Source organism: Dendropsophus ebraccatus, chromosome 4 (assembly GCF_027789765.1).
Source record: "Dendropsophus ebraccatus isolate aDenEbr1 chromosome 4, aDenEbr1.pat, whole genome shotgun sequence".
NCBI classification, from domain to species: Eukaryota; Metazoa; Chordata; class Amphibia; order Anura; family Hylidae; genus Dendropsophus; species Dendropsophus ebraccatus.
The window spans coordinates 17,132,872-17,159,189 of NC_091457.1; the positions used below are offsets into that span (position 1 = coordinate 17,132,872).

At 44.8% G+C, this 26,318-nt stretch overlaps 2 protein-coding genes across 9 annotated transcripts in view; one reads left to right on the top strand and one right to left on the bottom strand.

Moving 5' to 3' along the window:
* The window catches only part of NAT10 (N-acetyltransferase 10), a 364,178-nt gene extending 359,521 nt beyond the window's left edge, over nucleotides 1-4,657 (bottom strand). The window contains exon 1 of the mRNA XM_069965191.1: nucleotides 4,654-4,657. The gene's annotated coding sequence lies outside the window, so the exon portion shown is untranslated. The remainder of the gene's footprint in view (nucleotides 1-4,653) is intronic.
* Nucleotides 2,380-26,318, top strand: part of SHANK2 (SH3 and multiple ankyrin repeat domains 2) — a 412,049-nt gene continuing 388,110 nt past the window's right edge. For 7 of the 8 annotated variants that reach the window (XM_069965178.1, XM_069965182.1, XM_069965183.1 and 4 more), the window contains exon 1: nucleotides 9,178-9,439. The gene's annotated coding sequence lies outside the window, so the exon portion shown is untranslated. Of the gene's footprint in view, nucleotides 2,645-9,177; nucleotides 9,440-26,318 lie in introns of those variants that run through there. The other variant, XM_069965179.1, reaches the window with a different exon arrangement.

A 26,318-nucleotide genomic window follows, 5' to 3' on the forward strand; every position in this document is an offset into this window, starting at 1 on the left:
TCTGTGTGTGATGTAATGATCTATGTGTGATGTAATGGTGATCTGTGTGTGATGTAATGATCTGTGTGTGATGTAATGATCTATGTGTGATGTAATGGTGATCTGTGTGTGATGTAATGGTGATCTGTGTGTGATGTAATGATCTGTGTGTGATGTAATGGTGATCTGTGTGTGATGTAATGGTGATCTGTGTGTGATGTAATGATCTATGTGTGATGTAATGGTGATCTGTGTGTGATGTAATGGTGATCTGTGTGTGATGTAATGATCTGTGTGTGATGTAATGATCTATGTGTGATGTAATGGTGATCTGTGTGTGATGTAATGGTGATCTGTGCGTGATGTAATGGTAATCTGTGTGTGATGTAATGATCTATGTGTGATGTAATGGTGATCTGTGTGTGATGTAATGATCTATGTGTGATGTAATGGTGATCTGTGTGTGATGTAATGGTGATCTGTGTGTGATGTAATGATCTATGTGTGATGTAATGGTGATCTGTGTGTGATGTAATGATCTATGTGTGATGTAATGGTGATCTGTGTGTGATGTAATGGTGATCTGTGTGTGATGTAATGATGGTTTATGTGTGATGTAATGGTGATCTGTGTGTGTGATGTAATGGTGATCTGTGTGTGATGTAATGGTGATCTGTGTGTGATGTAATGATGGTTTATGTGTGATGTAATGATTTATGTGTGATGTAATGATCTGTGTGTGATGTAATGATCTGTGTGTGATGTAATGGTGATCTGTGTGTGACGTAATGATCTGTGTGTGATGTAATGATGGTTTATGTGTGATGTAATGATCTATGTGTGATGTAATGGTGATCTGTGTGTGATGTAATGGTGATCTGAGATTAGATACAGTTGGGCGCCACTAGCCCAGATATAAGATGAGATACATTTAGACATGGAGGATACAGGTTCTGTATGGCGTCCTGCCGCACATTTGCCTCCCCACATCATCACACCAGCAGGGGAGGAATGTGTCCTCCCCACATCATCACACCAGCAGGGGGAGGTGTGTCCTCCCTACATTATCACACCAGCAGGGGAGCAATGTGTCCTCCCCACATCACACCAGGAGGGGGCGGTGTGTCCTCTCCACATCACACCAGCAGGGGAGCAATGTGTCCTCCACACATCATCACACCAGCAAGGGGCAGTGTGTCCTCCCCACATCATCACACCAGCAGGGGGCAGTGTGTCCAGCACATGATCACACCAGCAGGGGGCAGTGTGTCCAGCACATGATCACACCAGCAGGGGGCAGTGTGTCCAGCACATGATCACACCAGCAGGGGGCAGTGTGTCCAGCACATCATCGCACCAGCAAGGGGCAGTGTGTCCAGCACATCATCACACCAGCAAGGGGCAGTGTGTCCAGCACATCATCACACCAGCAAGGGGCAGTGTGTCCAGCACATCATCACACCAGCAAGGGGCAGTGTGTCCAGCACATCATCATACCAGCAAGGGGCAGTGTGTCCAGCACATCATCACACCAGCAAGGGGCAGTGTGTCCAGCACATCATCACACCAGCACGGGGCAGTGTGTCCTCCTCACATCACACTAGCAGGGAGCAGTGTGTCCAGCACATCATCACACCAGCAGGGGGCAGTGTGTCCAGCACATCATCACACCAGCAAGGGGCAGTGTGTCCAGCACATCATCACACCAGCAAGGGGCAGTATGTCCAGCACATCATCACACCAGCAAGGGGCAGTGTGTCCAGCACATCATCACACCAGCAAGGGGCAGTGTGTCCAGCACATCATCACACCAGCAAGGGGCAGTGTGTCCAGCACATCATCACACCAGCAAGGGGCAGTGTGTCCTCCCCACATCATCACACCAGCAGGGGGCAGTGTGTCCTCCCCACATCATCACACCAGCAGGGGGAGGTGTGTCCTCCCCACATCATCACCCCAGCAGGGGGCAGTGTGTCCTCCTCACATCATCACCCCAGCAGGGGGCAGTGTGTCCAGCACATCATCACACTAGCAGGGAGCAGTGTGTCCCGCACATCATCACACCAGCAAGGGGAGCTGCCCGTGCTATCTGTGCCATTCAGAGCCTCCAACACCTCCTAACACTGATCTCTTTATTCTCTTATCAAGAGGGACACTACCCAGAAGTAGCCTCTGAGGGCATTTGGCAATGGGAAGCACATTTTTTGCCCTCTTGTGCGTCTTATCAGACCTCACCTGTCCTCATTGCTGTGTTCACATGGTGGTCGCTTTTCCCCTTCCATGTCTGAGCTATGAGTATGGAGAAAAGACTCCTCAAGGCGTCTGCCTTCATCTGGACACTGCGCATGCGCTGCAGGCGACTAGCACCCACGTAACCCGGCTGGTAGGACTCCTCAGGACATCGGGACCGCCCACAGGACTCTAAGAACCTTTCTGAGGAGAACAGTGCCGAATCATGGCCGTCACCGTCCTCCCCTCACGCTTGTACAGCGCTCCGTGCGGTCACATGGGGTATTGCACCTCAGTTGCAGCTTGCGGTAGTTGCTGCGCAGGTGGGAGGAGCCAGGTTTGCGCGGGCTCGGCTCCTGAGGTAGCGTCCAGGCTGCGGTACCGCCTCCTGTGAGGGAGTGAACTGTTGCAGCCGTCCAGTGCGTTTGTAATGGAGGTGAGAAGCCTGGGGGCCCTCAGCTGTCCGGGCCATGATGTAAGGTGCTGTGTACACTGAGGGCAGTTACAGGATAGGACTGTACACACCGCCAATGGGAATTACTGTAAATAAGCTTAGTCAGCTGGGTTAAGGAATGGCATCTGCTCTCTGGCGCCCCCTATGTGGATCTGTGACTCCAGCATTTACAGGGAATATATAACATGCTGCAGCATCTGACAGTGAGTGTACTGATCCTCCACTACATAGCCGACGCTAGGCCCCTCCCCCACAGTCTTTATACTAGGCTCCTCCCCTACATTGCATTCATTAGGCTCCTCCCCTACAGTGCAGACATTAGGCCCCTCCCCTATGCTGCTGACACTAGGCCCCTCCCCCACAGCCTTCATACTAGACTCCTCCCCTACAGTGCAGGCACCAGGCTCCTCCCCTACATTGCATTCATTAGGCTCCTCCCCTACACTGCTGGTACTAGGCTCCTCCCCTATAGTTCAGACGCTAGGCCCCTCCCCCACAGCCTTCATACTAGACTCCTCCCCTACAGTGCAGGCACTAGGCCCCTCCCCACAGCCTTCATACTAGACTCCTCCCCTACAGTGCAGGCACTAGGCCCCTCCCCACAGCCTTCATACTAGACTCCTCCCCTACAGTGCATTCATTAGGCTCCTCCCCTACAGTGCAGACATTAGGCCCCTCCCCTACGCTGCTGACTCTAGGCCCCTCACCCACAGCCTTCATACTAGACTCCTCCCCTACAGTGCAGGCACTAGGCTCCTCCCCTACAGTGCAGACATTAGGCCCCTACACTGCAGGCACTAGGCTCCTCCCCTACACTGCAAACATTAGGATCCTCCCCTACAGTGCTGGTACTAGGCCCCTCCCCTACAGTGCTGGTACTAGGCCCCTCCCCTACAGTGCTGGTACTAGACCCCCTCCCCTACAGTGCAGGCACTAGGCTCCTCCCCTAAAGTGCAGGCACTAGGCCCCTCCCCCACAGCCTTCATACTAGGCTCCTCCCCTACAGTGCAGACATTAGGCTCCTACACTGCTGACACTAGGCTCCTCCCCTACAGTGCAGGCACTAGGCCCCTCCCCTACAGTGCTGACACTAGGCTCCTCCCCTACAGTGCAGGCACTAGGCCCCTCCCCTACAGTGCTGGTACTAGGCCCCTCCCCTACAGGGCAGACACTAGGACTCTCTCCTACAGTCCTGATACTAAGCCCCTCCCCTACACTGCTGACACTAGGCCCCTCCCCTACTCTGCTGACACTGGGCCTCCCCCCACAGCACCAACATTAGGCCCCTCCCCTACAGTCCTGATACTAAGCCCCTCCCATACACTGCTGACACTGGGTCCCTCCCCTATAATCCTGATACTAGGCCTCTCCCCTACAGTCCTGACATTAGGCTCCTCCCCTACAGCACTGATTACTAGGTTCCTCCCCTACAGTCCTGACATTAGGCTCCTCCCCTACAGTCCTGATACTAGGCCCCTCCCCTACAGCACTGATTACTAGGTTCCTCCCCTACAGTCCTGACATTAGGCTCCTCCCCTACAGTCCTGATACTAGGCCCCTCCCCCTACAGCACTGATTACTAGGTTTCTCCCCTACAGCACCAACACTATGCTCCTCCCCTACAGTGCTGACACTAGGCCCCTTCCATACAGTCCTGACACTAGACCCCTCCCTTTTGGCACTGACACTAGCCCCCTCCCCTATGACACTAACACTAGGCCCCTACCCTACAATCCTGACATTTGGCCCCTCCCCTCTGACGCTAACACTAGTCCCCTCCCCTACAGTGCTGACGCTATGCCCCTCCCACACAATCCTGACACTTGGCCCCTCCCATATGGCACTGACACTAGCCGCCTTACCTATGACACTGACAGTAGGTCCCTCCCCTACAGTACTGTCACGAGGCCCCTCCCCTATGGCACTGACACTAGCCCCTCCCCTACAGTCCTGACCCTAGGCTCCTCCCCTGTGGTGCTGACATCGAGCACATCTTTCCCTACCATAGCAGTAATTAGGTTGTGTAGCTCTCCACTGGAGAGCAGGCGTCTGCGGTGTCACTCGGTGGTGGTTTCTGCTGTTGCTAAGTAACAGGACAAACATATTTTGGGCTACATCTTATCATGCAACATTTTTTATAGAGTCAGAAAGATTCCCTAATGAATAATCCCATGGATTTTCCCTTCGCATGGATTTTCCCTTTAAAGCCTGGGCTGCTTGGCAACCACTGCAGGGCGGCCGTAGTGTTATATCCTATATATATATATATATATATATATATATATATATATATATATATATGGGGGAACCACTGCTGGGCGGCCGTAGTGTTATATCCTATATATATATATATATATATATATATATATATATATATGGGGGAACCACTGCTGGGCGGCCGTAGTGTTATATCCTATATATATATGTATGGGGGAACCACTGCTGGGCGGCCGTAGTGTTATATCCTATATATATATGTATGGGGGAACCACTGCAGGGCGGCCGTAGTGTTACATCCTATATATATGTATGGGGGAACCACTGCAGGGCGGCCGTAGTGTTACATCCTATATATATGTATGGGGGAACCACTGCAGGGCGGCCGTAGTGTTACATCCTATATATCTGTATGGGGGAACCACTGCTGGGCGGCCGTAGTGTTATCCTATATATCTGTATGGGGGAACCACTGCTGGGCGGACGTAGTGTTATATCCTATAGATATGTATGGGGGAACCACTGCTGGGCGGCCGTAGTTTTACATCCTATATATATATGTATGGGGGAACCACTGCTGGGCGGCCGTAGTGTTACATCCTATATATATGTATGGGGGAACTACTGCTGGGCGGCCGTAGTGTTATATCCTATATATCTGTATGGGGGAACCACTGCTGGGCGGACGTAGTGTTATATCCTATATATATATGTATGGGGGAACCACTGTTGGGCGGCTGTAGTGTTATATCCTATATATATGTATGGGGGAACCACTGCTGGACGGCTGTAGTGTTATATCCTATATATATGTATGGGGGAACCACTGCAGGGCGGCCGTAGTGTTATATCCTATAGATATGTATGGGGGAACCACTGCTGGGCGGCCGTACTGTTATATCCTATATATATATGTATGGGGGAACCACTGCTGGGCGCCTGTAGTGTTATATCCTATAGATATGTATGAGGGAACCACTGCTGGGCGGCCGTAGTGTTATATCCTATAGATATGTATGGGGGAACCACTGCTGGGCGGCCGTAGTGTTACATCCTATATATATATATGTATGGGGGAACCACTGCTGGGCGGCCGTAGTGTTATATCCTATATATATGTATATGGGGGAACCACTGCTGGGCAGCCGTACTGTTATATCCTATAGATATGTATGAGGGAACCACTGCTGGGCGGCCGTAGTGTTACATCCTATATATATGTATGGGGGAACCACTGCTGGGCGGCCGTACTGTTATATCCTATAGATATGTATGAGGGAACCACTGCTGGGCGGCCGTAGTGTTACATCCTATATATATGTATGGGGGAACCACTGCTGGGCGGCCGTAGTGTTACATCCTATATATATGTATGGGGGAACCACTGCAGGGCGGCCGTAGTGTTACATCCTATATATATGTATGGGGGAACCACTGCTGGGCGGCCGTAGTGTTATATCCTATATATCTGTATGGGGGAACCACTGCTGGGCGGACGTAGTGTTATATCCTATAGATATGTATGGGGGAACCACTGCTGGACGGCCGTAGTGTTATATCCTATATAGATGTATGGGGGAACCACTGCAGGGCGGCGTAGTGTTACATCCTATATAGTTGTATAGGGGAACCACTGCTGGGCGGCTGTAGTGTTATATCCTATAGATATCTATAGGGGAACCACTGCTGGGCGGCCGTAGTGTTACATCCTATAGATATCTATAGGAGAACCACTGCTGGGCGGCTGTAGTGTTATATCCTATAGATATCTATAGGGGAACCACTGCTGGGCGGCTGTAGTGTTATATCCTATATATATATATATATATATATGGGGGAACCACTGCTGGGCGGCCGTAGTGTTACATCCTATATAGTTGTATGGGGGAACCACTGCTGGACGGCTGTAGTGTTATATCCTATAGATATCTGTAGGGGAACCACTGCAGGGTGGCCGTAGTGTTACATCCTATATAGCTGTATGGGGGAACCACTGCTGGGCGGCCGTAGTGTTACATCCTATATATATATATATGGGGGAACCACTGCTGGGCGGCCGTAGTGTTATATCCTATATATATGTAGGGGGGAACCACTGCTGGGCGGACGTAGTGTTATATCCTATAGATATGTATGGGGGAACCACTGCTGGGCGGCAGTAGTGTTATATCCTATATAGCTGAATGGGGGAACCACTGCAGGGCGGCCGTAGTGTTACATCCTATATAGCTGTATGGGGGAACCACTGCTGGGCGGCCGTAGTGTTACATCCTATATAGCTGTATGGGGGAACCACTGCAGGACGGCCGTAGTGTTATATCCTATATAGCTGTATGGGGGAACCACTGCTGGGCGGCCGTAGTGTTATATCCTATAGATATGTATGGGGGAACCACTGCTGGGCGGCCGTAGTGTTATATCCTATAGATATGTATGGGGGAACCACTGCTGGGCGGACGTAGTGTTATATCCTATATATATGTATGGGGGAACCACTGCTGGGCGGCTGTAGTGTTATATCCTATATATATGTATGGGGGAACCACTGCTGGACGGCTGTAGTGTTATATCCTATATATATGTATGGGGGAACCACTGCTGGGCGGCCGTAGTGTTATATCCTATATATATGTATGGGGGAACCACTGCAGGACGGCCGTAGTGTTATATCCTATAGATATGTATGGGGGAACCACTGCTGGGCGGCCGTAGTGTTACATCCTATATATATGTATGGGGGAACCACTGCAGGACGGCCGTAGTGTTACATCCTATATAGCTGTATGGGGGAACCACTGCTGGGCGGCCGTAGTGTTATATCCTATATAGCTGTATGGGGGAACCACTGCTGGGCGGCCATAGTGTTACATCCTATATAGCTGTATGGGGGAACCACTGCTGGGCGGCCGTATAGTAGGCTATATAGCTGTATGGGAAATATATAATGTGAGACAGTGCTCTCTGCTGCCACCCCTGTCCATGTCAGGAACTGTCCAGAGCAGGAGAGGTTTTCTATGGGGATTTGCTGCTGCTCTGGACAGTTCCTGACATGGACAGAGGCGGCAGCAGAGAGCACTGTGTCAGACTGGAAAGAATACACCACTTCCTGAAGGACATACAGCAGCTTATAAGTACTGGAAGACTGCATATTATTTAAATAGAAGTAATTCAGAAATCTGTATAACTTTCTGAAATCAGTTGATTTGAAAAACATTTTTTGTGACAACCCTTTAAGATAGTGTAAGAACTTGTCGCACACCTTTCAAGCTACGGATTTGAGCAAAAAAAGTTACTTTCTCCATTCTGCGTCTCCTGATTTCCCTGGTGCAGTCTTTCCGTTTTGCCGACACCACAATGGGAGCCAATTGCAGTTGCAAAAACCCCCAGATAGAATGTAACATGTTCAACCATCGTACCCCCTTGCGACAGTTTGGGGGATGTAGCACTTTCTCTGTACAGACTGTGGGCTCCTTTGTTGCTGAAAGTATCTAAAGCATATGTAATGTGTATCTATTGTACTTGTGGGTTGTATCTAATACATTGTGTATGGCTAGCTTATTATGCTTAAACTTAAAGGGGATCTCCACTGTAAACAATCCGTACTTAAAGTGGTTATCCAGGAATAGAAACAAATCACAGCTACTTTCTTGTGAAAACAGCGCTACGCCTGTCCTCAGGTTGTGTGTGGTATTACAATTCAGTAATCCTGGCAGTAACCGGTCAGTTTTCCTGTAGCTCCCCCTCAGGGAAATTGAAAATGTGAACAACACCCATTCACATCAATAGGTCATCTGTGTAACGCAGGACAGGATCGGTCCTGAGCTCTGAGGATCCTGATCAGGGGACCCTCAGAATCCCCTAATTATTTGTATGGGTTTTCTAAACCGGACATCCCCTTTTAGGAGCCTGATAGATAATTTTTTTCATAATTGATTTGATTCCAGAGCCCTGTACATACTGTACGATAAGGGGTTAAAATACAGAATCAAGAGCAGTGGATAAAGTAAATGACAGTGAAAGAGAGGACGCTACCACAGACTACAGGACATACGCAATCTGTTGCACTCCATTTGCGGCACCATTCTCTGCTGGGATTTGTAGTTCCACAGCAAGTGATTATTAAGGAGATAATAGGAGAGAAATGTGAATGGAAGGACGGGAGTCGGTCCTCCTCCTTACTATATGCCAGGTGATAGCGAGGAGAGAGATGCCTCCACACAGTCCCTCCTCTCCCGTCCCCCTCCTCCTCCTCCTCTCCCCATTATCTCCCTCCCTCCTCAGGTCTCCCTCTCCGATTCCACTTGCTTGAACTGTTTCATTGGAAGCGATCAGCCTGGAGAAGGATCGTATACAGGAAGGACAGGCAACTTCTTATAACCAGGACATCTGGATCGTGTGGATACTCCACTTTTTTTTTATAGTCCAAGGGCATCCATCTACTTCTTCTCACCTCAGGACATCCTTATTCCTTCTTTTGGAGCTGTGACCCGGGACATGCCCCGTTCTTCCTGACACTTGGACTGTTATTCTCTGATGAATGCCCAGTCATCCTGGACACAGGTACGTGGCCGGTCCCCACCATCATTTGCTGGAGAACATGCCTTGTACTAGAAAGTGTGTCTGGGGAGGGGGTTAGGAGAACGCACACTTTAATCTAGGTCACTGACTTGTATAATGACTATTGTAGTTCTGCGCACAGTTCTGGCAGAGATCTGAGTATTCTGCGGTTCCTGGTACAGTCCAGGAGACGGTGCTTTTCCTGGGTGCACCTTGAGATACAATGCACGGCTATCTAGTTACATACCGAGACAATGCTATGAGTTCTCGTCTTACTAAATAGAAGCTCTGTAGTCAGTCCTGAATGTCTGCGACCTTTTTATAGGGCTGTTTTGTTTGCATGTCCTGGGAACTGTCAGTGCAGAAGCCACTCGCTGAGAGATCGGGTCCCCAGAGTTTGTGGTGAATAAATATTCTGTGCATTGCCAGTGTCTTATCCCACCTATAGATTATACAGCAGGGGGCTTCTAGATATCTTACACCTATAGGTAGGAGTTCAGAATGTGAAAGAGGTCTCTCAGTGTCAGCGACAGCAGAGGGTGCATGTGCAAGGACAGGTAGGGGTCCTCCCAATAAGAGGGTGCCTGTGCAAGGACAGGTAGGGGTCCTCCCATAAGAGGGTGCCTGTGCAAGGACAGGTAGGGGCCCCCCATAAGAGGGTGCATGTGCAAGGACAGGTAGGAGCCCCCCATAAGAGGGTGCTTATGTAAGGACAGGTAGGAGCCCCCCAAAAGAGGGTGCATGTGCAAGGACAGGTAGGGGCCCCCTATTATATGGTGCCTATGCAAGAACAGGTAGAAGCCCCCTACAAGAAGGCTCATGTGCAAGAACAGGTAGGGGCCCCTTACAAGAGGGTGCATGTGCAAGAATAGGTAGTAGACCCCCTAAAAGAGGATGCCGGTGCAAGAACAGGTAGGAGCCCCTCTAAAAGATGGTGCCTGTGCAAGAACAGGTAGGGGCTCTCCACAAGAGGGTGCCTGTGCAAGAACAGGTAGGGGCCCCCTACAACAGTGTGTCTGTGCAAGAACAGGTAGGGCCCCCTACAAGAGTGTGTCTGCGCAAGAACAGGTAGGAGACCCCCTAAAAGAGGGTGCCTGTGCAAGAACAGGTAGGGACCCCCTAAAAGAGGGTGCCTGTGCAAGAACAGGTAGGGCCCCCCTACAACAGTGTGTCTGTGCAAGAACAGGTAGGAGACCCCCTACAAGAGGGTGCATGTGCAAGAACAGGTAGGAGACCCCCTACAAGAGGGTGCATGTGCAAGAACAGGTAGGAGACCCCCTACAAGAGGGTGCATGTGCAAGAACAGGTAGGAGACCCCCTACAAGAGGGTGCATGTGCAAGAACAGGTAGGAAACCCCCTACAAGAGGGTGCATGTGCAAGAACAGGTAGGAGACCCCCTACAAGAGGGTGCATGTGCAAGAACAGGTAGAAGACCCCCTACAAGAGGGTGCATGTGCAAGAACAGGAAAGGGCTCTTCAGTATCTACAATTCACCAGTAGTTGTGAGCTACGAATCGTGAACTCAGCCTCTTATTTCCACTCTGATAGAAAGGAAGCGGATTTTAGGGTGGCAGGGAGCCCCCTTATTTACTGGAGCATTGTGCAGATGCAAATATGGTATGTTCACCCCTACAGTGACTGTCTAATGGGGGAGGGGTTCTCAAACCTTGCAGTAAATGGGGCTACAGCACTTGGTTAAGCATAGCCTCCCTGACCAGGTATTGTGCATTTACCATGCATTGAGGTAGTTAGAATTCCCCTTTAATATCATGGTAAATATGCATTTAAATGTAGGTAATTTACACCTATAGAATGGGTATTGGCTTTATGCTACTATGAACAATTTTGCTACTCATTGAACTTAAAGAATGGTGCATCACGGACAGATGTGCACACTTCAGCGGAATGCATGGATGGAGAATGCACCATCTCCAATATGTGTGTCACTATAATGCCCAGCATGCAATGACAGCCTTCAACCATCAGGGCATGCTGGAGGTTGTAGTTCCAGGTTGGAGATCACTGGTGTAATACATAGACGATTATCTATTCAGTTCTGAGATGTAATGATGGAAATGTAATGAAGCATGTGAAGTGTTGTGCATGACGTACATGAGCCCCAGGCTGGAGCTACACGCAGTGGGGCAGAATCACTGGCACGGCATTATGTTGTGTGGATTCATTAAATGTGGAAGGGGGGGTAAAGGGGGCGTGGCCTAAAATGACAGCGTGCCACAATTGCACCAGGATCCTAGTAGGCTAATAGGGGGTGTAAACTTAGACTAAACAATCTAAAGAAATGCCAAATGTATCAACATCCTGTGATTAACCTGTCGTACTCTTATGCTAAGTTTACGTGGAGCGATAATTCGCCCAATTGATCGTTTTAACGATTTTGAAGCAACAATTTGGTTTTTATAACGATCATCGTTGAGAAAAATTGTTTAAAAAATTGTTATTGCGATCGTTTTGAGATCACTTAAGCCCATCTCACACATAGGGTGAATCGGTGAAAGACTGTTTACACAAAGCAATCTGCAAATTTTTAGCAGATGACCAACGACGATTTGAGAACATGTTGAAAGATCAAAATGAACAATTTGTCGATCGTCGCTTGATCATGCGCTGTGTGTCCATGAGCCGATTATCGCTGAAATACGATCGTTATTGCGAAAATTTGAACGATAATCGCTCCGTGTAAACGCACCATTAGGCTGTCCCCTTTACATTGGGCAATTGAGGATAATTGATTATCGAGCTGGTGATCAGCGGATGAACAAGTAAACTTTTGTTCATTGGGCGGCTGGATCTTTTGTTTTGTTATTCGAGTTCTTGTAATCGGCCGCACATTGCCATGTGTGAACTTGATTTCCCTGATGCTGCTTCTTGTAAGGGGTCTCATCTCTATAAGAACGTTGCATTCGAGAATTGCTTAGACCTTCAGACCTTGAGGTCTGAAGAAGCACGCATGCGCGCGAACCAGCTGTTACCTGCTTCCCATTAGGTGCTTGGCGTACTATGGATAAGCTTATGATGCCCTGTAGCTTTTTTTATACTTAGTACGAAATAAAGAAGATTGCACCATAGGGTGAGTGCCCTTTCTACTTTCTTTCTCATATAATTGGATTGTGACGTTTACCTTCTACATCATTTGAAAGTAAGCACCAACCAGTGATCTAATACCGTGTATGTATCAAGTGGATTGCATATCTCTCTTCGTGGTGGTTCTCCCAGAGGTAGTGACGGTAGCTATTGCCTACTATTATGTATGACCATTACCAGTGTTACCTGATCCCCTACTTGCCTGACTCCATTGACGTTAAAGGGGTTGTCCAGCGCTACATAAACATGGCCACTTTCCCCCTACTGTTGTCTGCAGTTTGAAGTGAATTGTCCATTGAAGTGAATGGAGCCTAATTGCAAACCACAACTGAACTGGAGACAAGAGGCAAAAGTGGCCATGTTTTTGTAGCACTGGATAACCCCTTTAAAGGGGTTATCCAGCGCTACAAAAACATGGCCACTTTTCCCCCTACTGTTGTCTCAAGTTCAGGTGCAGTTTGCAATTAAGCTCCATTTACTTCAATGGAACTGAGTTTCAAAACCCCACCCAATCTGGAGACAGCAGTAGGGGGAAAGTGGCCATGTTTATGTAGCGCTGGATGACCCCTTTAATGGTTTTGTCATGCTGTGTAGCGTTTTGCTACATGCTGTGTTATTTTGTGCAAGATTTTTGGCGGAAGAACAGAAGAATGGAAATGACAATACAGGTAAACAGTGAGCAGATCCTAACCATCCAGCTGTTTTTTTTGTTATTCTGGGACTTGTAGTCCTACAGTGAGTACAGAGGAACAAGGTTGGCGGTGCTGCTCTCAGCCATGACAGGTATAACACCATTAGAGTAATTAAAGCTTTGGGGAATAGAATCCACCGAATCGGCCATCCGGGTGCCGTCTTCTCTCATTATACTCAACTTGAAAAGACTTGAGAGACCGTGTATTATTCTAATTCTTGTGGGGAAATAAGAAGTTCACAGGAGACTAATAGACGTCGATCATTTATCCAGCGCTCCATCTCTTACATGCGAAATGGAATATAGGATTTGTCTTGTAATTGGAGTCGCAGGAGTGATGTGGATTCTTATTTATTATGAATCTCTATTTCTCAGTGTTCCATCGAAGAAAATGTCAGGAGAAATAATTAGATCAACTTCTGACCAATGAGCAGTAGAGAAGCTGAAATCATCCACCCCCCCCCCACCCCCACCCCATCCAATAACCATGTCAGGTGGCGCCAGTGATCGGCGGCAGACACGTTCATATTTAAATTTTAAACATACAGCGCTGTATTTTTAGCACGTAATTGAATGCATCCAGTCTGATGATACCAGGATCATCACCAAGTTGAGGATAACACTGGGTGGCTGCATAGATATTTGTTATGATGTTCTAGCACCAGGTTGGCGCACACTCATCCGATTGTTCATCCTCTGCAGTTGCACTTGTAGATAAAAAGGTTAAGTCTACCATCAAGTCTCAGACCGGTCGCTCAACCCCAAAATTATTTATTTCATCTGAGACTTGGTGTCACATGACTTTTTGACATTTGCAGTTCGACTGTAAAAAGAACAAAAAAAACAACAACAAAACGACAGACTTGCAAACAGGTAGCAAGCAAGTGGTGAACAACTTTATCCCCTATTACATGCGGCTACATAGAGGAGCAAACGAGCGGTGTCAGTGCTCGTTTGCTCCTCATTCCCCGCATGCTGTGGCAGCTACTACACGCGGCGGCAGCAAGCGGGTAGTGCAGGGGGCTTCCTGGGTAATCGCTAGATCATCCGGGCAGCCATAGAGGATAGCGGCGGTCTGCCGCCGCTCCTATTCCGGAGAGCGTCGGCAGCATATCGCTGCTATCACAGTCGTTTATCTTTCAACATGTTGAAAGACAAACGACAGCAACAGTCAGCCGACATCGTTCATGTAGGCTGATTGTTGCCTTCTATTACATGGGGCGATTATCGATAATCGTTCTGTGTAATAGGGCCTTTATGGTGCGTTCTTGGATGGCAAAGTTACATGGAACCCAGCAGTAAACATGAGCGAACTTCCAGTAACTTCCAGAACCTGATTGCTCGGTCATTGAATCCAGCTGCCTGAAAAAAGATAGATGCAGCCCTATGGAGCCATATGGCTGTTTTCAAGGCACCCCAGGGATGCATCTATCTTTTTCAAAGCAGCGGGATTCAATGTCTGAGCAATTGGGTTCAGTTTAGCCAAGCTTACTGTAAGTTCACTCATCTCTACCCAGCAGGTTTAGATTTTTGGCTGTGTCACTTCACATCATGTGCTGCAAACATCAGGTGCAATGTTTCAGGACAGTGTTGTGATTTTCCAGTCAAGCCACCAGGGCGGCAGTGTGCACGAATAGAGATGAATGAATTTACAGTGGGAACGAAGGAAAGCGCTTCACTTCATTCCTACTGTAAATTCGCTCATCCCTAATCACAAAATAACCTATTTAAAGTTTTTATGTTGAACAATTTTTTCTTCTAATTATCCATTTTAATATCTATATAATATTGTTTTCATTCAGACTGAGACTTAGGGCCCTATTACACGGGACGATTATCGTGCGAAAAATCATTATATGGTTCGTATTTAAACAATAATTGTTCTGTGTAATTGCAGGCAGCGATCGAAAAATTGTTAGTGTGTTGTTAATGGTTGATTTAGATCTAAACCTATAATTATCGTTAATCGTTCGCTGTAATTCCACATTTTGTTTGCTCAAGTTCTGCATTTGTTTACTAATCGTTCAGTGTAATAGCACATTGTCCATTGCTGGGATCAGAAGGAGTAAACGATCATAGTAACGATCGCAATAGTGATCATAGTAACTATCGTAACTGACAACCATCGTTCTGTGTAATATGGTGAACGATTTCAGGTTATTGATAAACAATCTCGTTTGCGAACGTTTATCGTTAGTCGTTTATCGTTAAAAATCGCTCCATGTAATAGAACCCTTATTGTTTGCATCTGTAATTATAAGGAAGGGGCTGCTGGAAAGTCATCTGTACAGCGTTACAGGGAAAGCTGACCATTAGATAGAGAAGACAGTAGGGACTCCCCTCCTGTAGAATAACCTCTGTATAGAGTCTGGAGATATTCATTGCTTCTATATCCTATATTGTAAACTCGCCAGACATGGGAGGGTTGATCTCAGTCTGTGGCATGTGGCAGCACATAGTGCCAGTGACCCTTTAAAATTGCTGCAGATTAAGGCTGGGTTCACACTATGTATATTTCAGGCAGTATTGGTCCTCATGTCAGGTCCTCATAGCAACCAAAACCAGGAGTGGATTAAAAACACAGAAAGGCTCTGTCCACACAATGTTGAAATTGAGTGGATGGCTGCCATATAACGGTAAATAACATCCATTATTTCAATACAACAGCCGTTGTTTTAAAATAACAGCACATATTTGCCATTAAATGACGGCCATCCACTCAATTACAACATTATGTGAACAGATCCTTTCTGTGTTTTCAATCCACTCCTGGTTTTGGTTGCTATACAGCCTCAAATATACAGCCTCAAATATACGTAGTGTGAACCCAGCTTTTGAGTGCATAATCTGCACTGGAAGTCTTCAACAATTTCACAGCATGTGAATTCATCCATAGAGGGTAGGCCTAAGCTTTTTATAATGTCTATATTTTAACACGATCTATATAATACTGTACCTAATTTCTTGGATAACTTTCAGATTAGATGGGGTCTGCACTGTAGGAACCCTGTGTACCTCAAAATCAGAGGTACAGAGTTCCTATTGTCCCACTGACATCTCTATTGCCAAAACCCCAAATGCCTTATTGTGGACCTGCCGTTCCTGCATCAAACCTCGGAGCGTAAAAATAACCGTGTTGCCTCAGTTTGAGAACCGTGGGATTGGTGGAAAATGCTGTTTACAGTGTATCCTACCTGTGCCGGAGATAACTGGCATGCTCCTTTATGTCCGTAATGAATGTAATCGTTCTCTTTCAGAGTCCATTATTATTATTGGTCTTATGAATGTTCATTTTTTTGTAGCAGACAAGGAATGTTATAGAGTCTATGGTTCTCCTAAGACTTGTTTGGGTAGTCATGTTCTAACCTTGCTGTTAGAAGAATTTTGTAAATGTCCTCTAATAGTGATCAGATTTTATAGAGAACACATGGTCCAACCAGAAGGAATGGAGGAGATGGTAAATTTCTCTATGCAAAAAGTACTACTACATCACAAAATTCTGGTTAATTCTACTGTCAATGGCTGGTATTGAGATGTATGGTCAGTTCAATCTAAGCCAGGGAAAGCATTGCCTTCCTATAACACTGTATTGGCTTGCTATGAAGATGAGATGGACAGGGTTTGACGTATGATGTGTCTCTGTATAGCTTTACAATATGTGTTGATTGGAAAAACGTATGCGCCTGTCCCATCCCACTGAATGGAGCTTACAGAAAAATCAACCACATTAGGATAAATAGCACCAATACCTGTAACAAAACTTTGAACATACCCACGTGTAATAGAAAAATATCTCTATGAAAAACGACTGCTTTTTACATTTTTTTGAAGATTTTAATTCAAAATTCAAAACTATGAGCATGTTGTGGATTCGAGAATCTGTAAAGTGCCCGACTTTGTGTCCAGTTTGTTCCCTACATGTCAAACATGACAAATCAGCAGCCATTTTGCAACCCATGAATGTTTTATTTTTAATTTTCAACCGATAGAGTAGTGGGCAGAATGTGTGAACAAAGCTTGAGCTGGTTACACAAAATATTTATTACTCAAGAGAACATTTAGCTTATTCTATAGCAATTGTACCTTTCAAAGGGTCTGTACTCTTCACCTCTGACCCATAATGGCCTCACATGTTGCCAAGAAACTGTGAACGTCTATTGGAATGTTGGCCACAGGCCTAGTATGTGCTATTTACGGCTTGAGAAAGTATTATTTCCTAATTTTTCTGACACTACAATAATGCTATCTAATCTATTGAAATCATGTTATAGAGCAGGCGGAGCTGAGCAGATTTATATATATATATATATATATATATATATATATATATATAGTTGCTGGATAACTTGTAACTTCTATCCTTAGGAGTCCTGTGGACAGTGTCACTGGACTCCAAAAATTGTCGAAAGATCAGAGATTTCAAATAAGAAATGACAAAAGTAAAGGGAATCTTTCCCTATAAAGATATCAATCCCTATCAATCTGTTCTGCTCCTCCAGCTTTATAATATGATACCAATAGATTAAGTAGTATTTTCATGATGATGGGTTCCCTGTAAGCATTGAAATCAATGTCTCTTTGTCCTATAATAAACAACTCTCATCATGTTATTGGATGACTAGAACCACTGTCTGTATTAGGGCATATTTACTTCATGGAGGGAGGTGGGGGTTTCACTTACTTGGAGCCCAAAAACAAAGATCCTACCTGTGGAAGGCCATATAAAGATGGTTTCAAAATGTGGCCAAAAGCTGGTCCCACACCTGGCGGCCTGAATAAATGGAGGATTTTGTTGGAGGAAGCAAGTCATGCGTTTTCTCTGTAGATGCCAGTATGGTGGCCATACAGCATGGTGGAAAGTTCAGAAGGGTGGACACCCCTCTGTGATGCCTGACGGAACATATGAATGGGATCTGATTTAATGATACTTTTAATACCAGTGGCTGCAATGTAATGCCTTATGTACATTAAGTAACCTAGTTTCTTTCCATAAGAAAATACAACTCCTTTTTTAAGGGGAAGTAAAAAAAAATCATATTTGACATATTGATAGGATGCAGCCACAAAGAACAACAAATGGTGTTTGCTGAAAACTCCCACCTTGCACAAGAACAAAGTGGCTTTTGAACAAGGACTACAACAGATTGGACGTAGCTTTGTATCAGGAAGATGATGACTTGGGGCCCTATTCCACCGGACGATTATCGTTTGTATAATCGTTAACGATAACGATCTCAAACGACCGCTATTGGGAAAGACCTGAAAACGTTCACTCATTTCCATGGAACGATAATCGTTACTTACGATCGTAATTGCGATGTTTTTTTTTCGCTATTTATTCGCTATTGCGTTCGTATCTATTGCGAACGACCGATCAATGTCTTATTCAATGCGAACGAGCAACGATAAAAATAGGCCCAGGTCTTATAAAACGATCAACGATTTCTCGTTCGGTCGTTAATCGTTAACTGCATTTCAACCGAATGATTATCGTTTAGAATCGAACGATTTAACGGTGGAATAGGGCCCTTGGTTACACCCTCTAAATTGGTTGAGACACATATGAGACATTAATGGTATATCTAATCTTAATGGTGGAAAAAACCATTGACAACAATGAAGAAAATTACATAAAAGTCACAGTCTGATGATAAATTATAAAGAGACTGTTTAAATCCCATAGTACTGCAGCCCTTGAACGTGTATACTTAAAGGGACAGGATTTTGAAACTTGGGATGCTTCTGGATAATAAGTACACTTGGTTACCATGGAAACCTCAGTGTCATCCTAGTCCTTGAAAACTCAATTAAAAAACAAACAACCAACCTTCTGTATCTCAGCTAGTTTAGAATGCTATGGCCATGTGGGAGGAGCTTATAGACAGTATTTTACAAAGCTTTATGGCTCCACCCACAATCAACAACTAAACATACAGGTTGCCTAGCAACTGACACTAGAATCGACAATGACTGTAAAGCAGTGAAAGGCAGCGGAGGGGGGTATATATGTTATTTTCAGATATAGGAGAATGACAATTTTATGTAAGAGTATATTTTTGTTTCACCGGAGAGCATTCATTCCTTCTCTCGATATTGAAGATTTACAAGCGCCAAATTCCTCAAAAGCCTAAGCGAAAATCCTTCTCCCTCATTACCCGTCTGTTCCGCACCGCTAAAGGTTCTATTAAGATTCTTCAGGAATTTGTGAACAATAAGCTTGCGTTCCGCCCATCCTATTATTACTTTTTTTATTCTTTCTAAGACATGAAGCACAATAGTTTCCAGATCTTTTCTGAATGGGATTTCTCGGTAATCCGCAATGACAGGTTTTCATGTGGATGCCGGGTGTAATGAACAGAAGTAAGATAAATCAGTCTTGGCCTCGCCGGTAGAGGTGACTGAAATGTACGGGATATCTTGGTGATATGTGCTAATGATGAGTAACGTGTCAAAATCAAGCTATGGCGGAGCCGATAGGGAAAGCAAAATCAGGAGAAGAGAAAAATATTCTGTATTGTGCAAAATCAGCAGGTCTGATATATGCCTAGTAAAGGTGGATTTGGGCAATAATAAAATTGGAGATCCACAAACCAATCTGGGTCACCCATTTTCAATTACTCTATTAGGTAATTTTACAGTTAGCAGAGGCAGGTCCCCAATTCAGAATCCACATCAGTTAAGGGTGCGTTCACACATACAGGATCCGCAGCAGATCTGCAGCAGATTTAATGGTGCAGATTTGATGCTAAGTTTAGTTATTTAGACGAAATCAGAAAATTCGCTGCGGGTCTGGTACGTGTGAACGTACCCTAACAGTGGATACAAAGAACATCACTTTATGGAGAACCTCCTGTACAACCAGGTTCACATCACGATCCATGCCTCCAAGGCAGGGATACATTGTTAAAATCAGCTATCGGTATATCTGTGCTTGGATTGGCACAAGCCCCAATCATTTCAATGACCAAAATGTAGTCACTAGTTGCCTCAGTGTTGGTTTGTGGGGAAAGTGTGGTTTTCTAAAGAGCCATAACTCGTATGCACTTGGAAAATGACCCAAACATAGTCCCTAACTAAATATGTTTGAGTCATCAACTTACATTAAGCCCATGCAAATCCGAGCACAACTACATCACCAGCCTATTTTGAGATTTTGTCAATGTATACACTCCTGATGTGGACGAGGTGTAACAGGGCAATGAATGGGGACCCGTCTTGCTACCCAATTGGTTTAGCCTTGGGCCATGCTCGACAGCAGATTTTAAGGCTTTCTATTTTAAAGATCCAGGATGTTAAAGCTAGACTTAGCGGCTTAACGGTACTAAGTCTCTACCCAGGATTGGTGTTGGCAGCAGCTGGCCCAATGGACTAGGAGCTATTGGTGTGAGACATGAAAGGGTCAGACAAAGACAGGTCAAGTCTATGCATGGGTCGTAAGCAGGTGATGTAGTTGACAGTAGTGTTGTCAGATACAAGAAAGAGAGTTGAGGCAGGCAACCCATTGAGGGTGAGGCATAGAGTTGGTATGGTACACAGGAGTCAGGAAATCAGACACCGCTTAATACACAGGAGAATTTAGTGGAATAGCACATTTTTGCTATGGACAACCACAGTATTGCTCAGGCACAGATGAGTGGGCACAGTAGCCTTACATAGGTAGCGCTAAGTAGAGATACTTGGTGGACAAAAATTTAATGCACTAATCCATTAAAGGGTACAAAGCTCCTAACTTCCGATCAGCATTCAGTTGCAGGCTTATTAGCTACTTTGTACCCTGTTACCGTAAATGGCACCAGGTGGGTGGGGGATGGTTACAGGTTTAGCATTTGTGCCTTTGAAGGATGCCTGAATATTCCTTTTTCCAACTTTGTTGCCCATCAGATGCCTAAAACAGTGAAGACAGTTTTGATGGTTTGAGATCCAGTACTAAGGGCGATAAAATATTGTACTTTATCATTCTGGTTAAATTGCTGGAACTAACATCCAATGATAACTATGCCGATTTTCAGCTTTTTGATGCACAATTAGCAGCGGACTATAAACTCAGTGACTTTTATGTTGCATTTTGTGTTAATTATTCTTGTAAAAATCGCCCGGGAGGATTCTAAACCATCAAATCATTAACTAAAGTGGAAAGTTAAAGTATCACTACCCAACCCCTCCCCCCTTCCATCCTGACCACCAGCATAGGTCAGCACTGAATGGAATTGTGTTACCGCTAAATGTCAGTCGCACAAAATGACCCAGGAGATATAAGTGAAAGTTTTGGAAACCACATTAAAGTTTTATAAGTGCCAGAGGCAACCTGGAGGCGACAAGGACCTCGTGTCCACTTTCACCTCATTGTATGCCGGCTGATTGATACACTGGGGTGAAGTGTCATAGTAATTGTAATTACGGCCATTAAATCATTGAATACATCCCCAGTCATCACATGTGGGGCACATAATATAATTTATTGCCTAGGGCACTTGTTAAACAAAAAGAAGAACCCTATTCATCTCTTCTATATTTTATTATGTAGCATTCCCACTTGTATATCCATTGGTAATATACTAACCAAAAGGAAAATGCTGAAGAAATATCGAACTTAGGAATTTAAACATTTAATGTGCCCCAAAGTAATGGAAAAATATATTGTATACTTTAGTAGAATTTGAGGTTTATATAGATATGATTATAAAGAAGGTTAGAGGCATTGGTTACCAGGCCCCAAGCATTTCTCTAGCTCTGCCCAAGGCCATATCCTAATGTACAAACCATGTAACAAGAGTACCCGGTTTTATATTAACGTATATTTGAAACTGTTGATTGCAAAATTTTGCAATAAATTGCAAAAATCTATCATAGTTCAAACATATACCTATTGGTTCACATTTTTGTGACTTTTATATCCATTTTGCACCCAAAAAAGTTCCAAATAATGAATTTTGAAAAAATTGAGCGGCCCAAGGAATGGGTGGCGTAGTTTTAGTTAAATTTATTAAAGGGAACCTGTCATCACTCTTATTGTGCCAGATATACGAGCCGTTTAGACCATCCCAAGTGACTTCTTTCCAGCCCACCACCCTTGATTGATAGTTTTTTGGTCATAGGGAGCAATCTATTAATCAAGATTGGTGGGGTAGAAAGATGTTACTAGGTACAACTCCATAACTCCCATTTCTGAGAAAGAATAGCATGAGAAAGATAGGTTCCCCTTTTAAGGATAAAGCCAGGAAATGGCACAAATTTCAGCTGTCGAAGCTGGAGAAGATTTTGTTCCCAAAGACACTGAATTTAGTTAGAGAAAAGAACGAGTTGTTTATGAGAAAATTTGCTTAAAGTGTTACTGTCACTTTAAAAAACCTTTTGACACGTAAAATAATGTAGATCCGTCGGGGTCTGGGTATTACGGCTTATACCAGTTGCTTTACAGAGCCAGGAGAAGCACTCCAATGAGTGCCTCTATCCCCAGCTCACTGATCTCCTTATCTCTTTCCAGGCTTTGGGCTCCATAAACCTATTGTCCAATCCGACTCCTGCAGTGAGTTATTTTTCTGGTGCTTTTTAGCAACTGATGTTATCCCAGACCCCCACCCTCTGTGTAACTTTTTAAAGTGACAGTAATGCTTTAATCTAGGGATGGGGAACCTATGGCCCTCTGGCTGTTGCAAAATTGCAATTTCAATCATGCCTGGACAGCCGAACCTTGCATGATAGGAATTGTAGTTTTGCAACAGCTGGAGGCCGGAAGGTTCCCCATCCCTGCTTTAATCCATAAATGCTAAAATTGCCCTCAACTTTTTCCCGCATAGGAAACACATATTTCTTCTGACGGTCACAATGATCAAAAGTAACTGTAGAACCCTAACCTTAGGAATATTTAGGGGGTGGGGGTATGGCTCTTTAAATTTTTTCACTGGAATAAAATCTCTTCCTCATCCAATGTATAGATGGTTTTGAAGAGTCTGTTCTCGGGATGTGCAGAAGGATCCTAAGAATTGCATTACGCTGACGGAGGCCACAAGGATTCAGCTCGACTGTACAATAAATGCTGCCATGTTTAATGTTTAATGTCTTGTCCTAAATTAAACTCCGGGAAGAAGCATTTCTTACCTCCGCAGAATTCTTCTCTCATGTATTGACCGCCGTCATCTAACCTGACACGGCCAGTGCTTTCCTCCGTTGGATCAGCCCTGATGGATGGCGTTTGAGTTACATTTTTAATTAAGCCATATTGGCAAAAGCTTGGTGATTGACGGGAGCATTTAGCACTTCTTTGTATTGTTAGACACAGGGTCTCAGACTTTGGAGATCGCTGCACTGAGATTTTACTTTTACACCAGCTTCAACGTCCATCAGAATTAATACTGCAGTCACCTCTAACGTACAAACTCTCGGAAAAGTTAGACGCCACGTTACGTGTTCTGCTGATTTACTATAAGGATAGAATTGTTTCTTTAGGGACGTAAACAGATGATATGTTTGCAGATTGTAAAATATCATAGTTTATTTGGTGAATTTATCAGAGTGGTAAAAATAAAACATAACATTTGGCAAGAGCAAAGCTTCGGGCATCCTGCCAGTTTCTACTTAGCACCCCCCATTGGCAGCTATCATGGCCTCAGAGCATTTCCCGTTGCCAGCTAGCGCTGTTTGTATTCTTGCTTTCGGAACAGAATATGTAATTGGACAAAGGGCGCTTAAACTTTTGTATATGACTGTCCCCTTAGAAAAAAAAAAAGATAAAAAATTCTTGATTTTGTTAGAGTTACTGTCATCAAAAATTGATCATTGATATTGATCACATTGGGTTTTAGCAATGAGGAGATATACCAAGGGAGAGAGCACAGAAGCAACGCAGTCCACTCCCCGGCTGGTCACTAATACCGACCATGTAGGCTCATAGACTTTCATTGTCAGAATAAGCAGTTACCCCCTACGTTGAGCGGTGGTACTAGAGGCAGCCTCCTGAAACACTCTGGCGGGAGCACAGAAGGAGAAGATGAAGGCTGTCGTGATTTCAAAGGGAAGCCCTGATGATGTAATTTTCCATATGTGAACAGGTACCATGTATAGACTTTCCATAAATGGACAATGACATCATTAGAGCTTCCCCAGGGCTTCCTTCTTGGGGCAGCCATATCCCACTATACTATACTATAGTACAGTATATATACTATACTCTATTGTAGTTATGTGTTATGAGTGCTCCCAATGTATACCTTCAAAGGAAGGCTAGCGTTATGTGAACAGGGCCGTACAGAAACATTTCTGAGAGCCATTTAATTCACTACACTTCTGAAGAATATACCGGATAGATCTTTCTAGAACGTTTGTACCCCAGCTTATTGTTAGCATCATTTTTTATGGATTGTTTCTGGCCAATTAAAAGGGGTTATCCAGCACTTCAAAAACATGGCCAGTTTTGCTCCACTCTTGTCTCCGGTTTGGGTGGGGTTTTGAAACTCAGTTCCATTGAAGTAAATGGAGCTTAGTTGCAAACCACACCTAAAATGGAAACAGAAGTGGTGCAAAAGTGGCCATGTTTTTGTAGCGATGGATAACCCCTTTAAGGATTTAGAGCTTAGGACCCTGTTACAGGGGATGATTATCGTGCGAAAATTCGTTATAGTGTTTGAATTTAAACAATAATTGTTTCGTGTAAATGTAGGCAACAATCAAACGAGCATTGAAAAATCGTTCATGTGCTGTTGATTGTTGATTTTGTGCTGACACCAAAATCATTGTTAGTGGTTTACTATTCTTTCAGTGTAATTCCAGATAGTTTGCTCTTTTGCTGGGATGAGATGGAGTAAACAATTGTAGTAACGATCGTAACTAATGACTATTGTTCTGTGTAATATGGTGAACCATTTCAAGTAGCTCTCGTTTGCGAACGTTTATTGTTAATCTTTAAAAATCACCACGTTTAATAAGACCCTGAGCCTAACCTAGGGGAGGGCTTGTTTTCACAGCGGCCGGTCAATAAGGACTCCCATACACATCAATAGGGCAAAAAGTTAGCCACCAGCAACTAATTTCTAGGTGCATTGCCCAGTGATTGCTTTCCCATTCTTGGGATCAGTGGGGGTCCCGGTGATCAGACATCCAGTGATCAGCTTGATATCAGATAGGGGATAACAAGCTGTAATGGGAATACCCTTTTGGGCCACGTTCACACAACACATATTATGGAGGTTGCAGGTTTGCAACAACGGTCGTTATTTAATGATAATGTATACACACTTTATACAACCCGGCTGCAATTCCATGCGGCCACACAAGAAACTGACATGTCAATTCATTGAATAGCGGCAGCACGAAATTGTGCAGACAATGTAAAGTACGGCTCCGGCCTATGGTTAATTGGAACGTGGGCACAACCAAATGTGCCCGTATTTAAATTCAAATGAAGTGGTGTTTATCCATCCGATACTGCAGTACCAGCCGGGGTGAACTTCACAGAGAGCGGCCATTCTATGACAAGGCCGTGTCACAGAACGGCCACTGTCTTACAAAATGTGAATGTGGCCTTAAAGGGGATGTTCTGTTTGCCTAACCTATTCTGTAATTGTGGGGATGATGGAGGAAATTAGAGCGGCACCTCTCTAGTGATCCTTTAAGTTGGTATAAAGCTTGCCCCTACGGTCAACACAACAAAATTAAAGATTTATATATGACTATTAGTTCTGCAGCTTTCGTTTTATTTGGTTGAACCTCAGTAGCTTTCATGTTGCCCTTTCTCTCTTCACTTTCAATAATTTGTATATCAATTGATGGGATATATTCCTGGACGTCAGCGTGACATTTTCCTTGGCTATTTAATAAACCTGCCCTATCCTATGTATAAATATGCAAAGTACGACGGCCGGTAATATATCAGATGCTATGGCAGGAGGGGGGCCTTATATCCTCGGCAAGGTGAATGTCATACCCATACGTTTAACATTGGCCATTGCAGTCGTTTCTAAATTACCGTGAACAGTGTTTGAAATGGCTTATTTCCCCATAGACCGTTCCTGTCCTCCTCAATAACGCTGGACGTTTCTCATTGTTCATCTCATTTAGTGACTGTGTCTCCATCTCTTTCCTTCTCTGGCTCC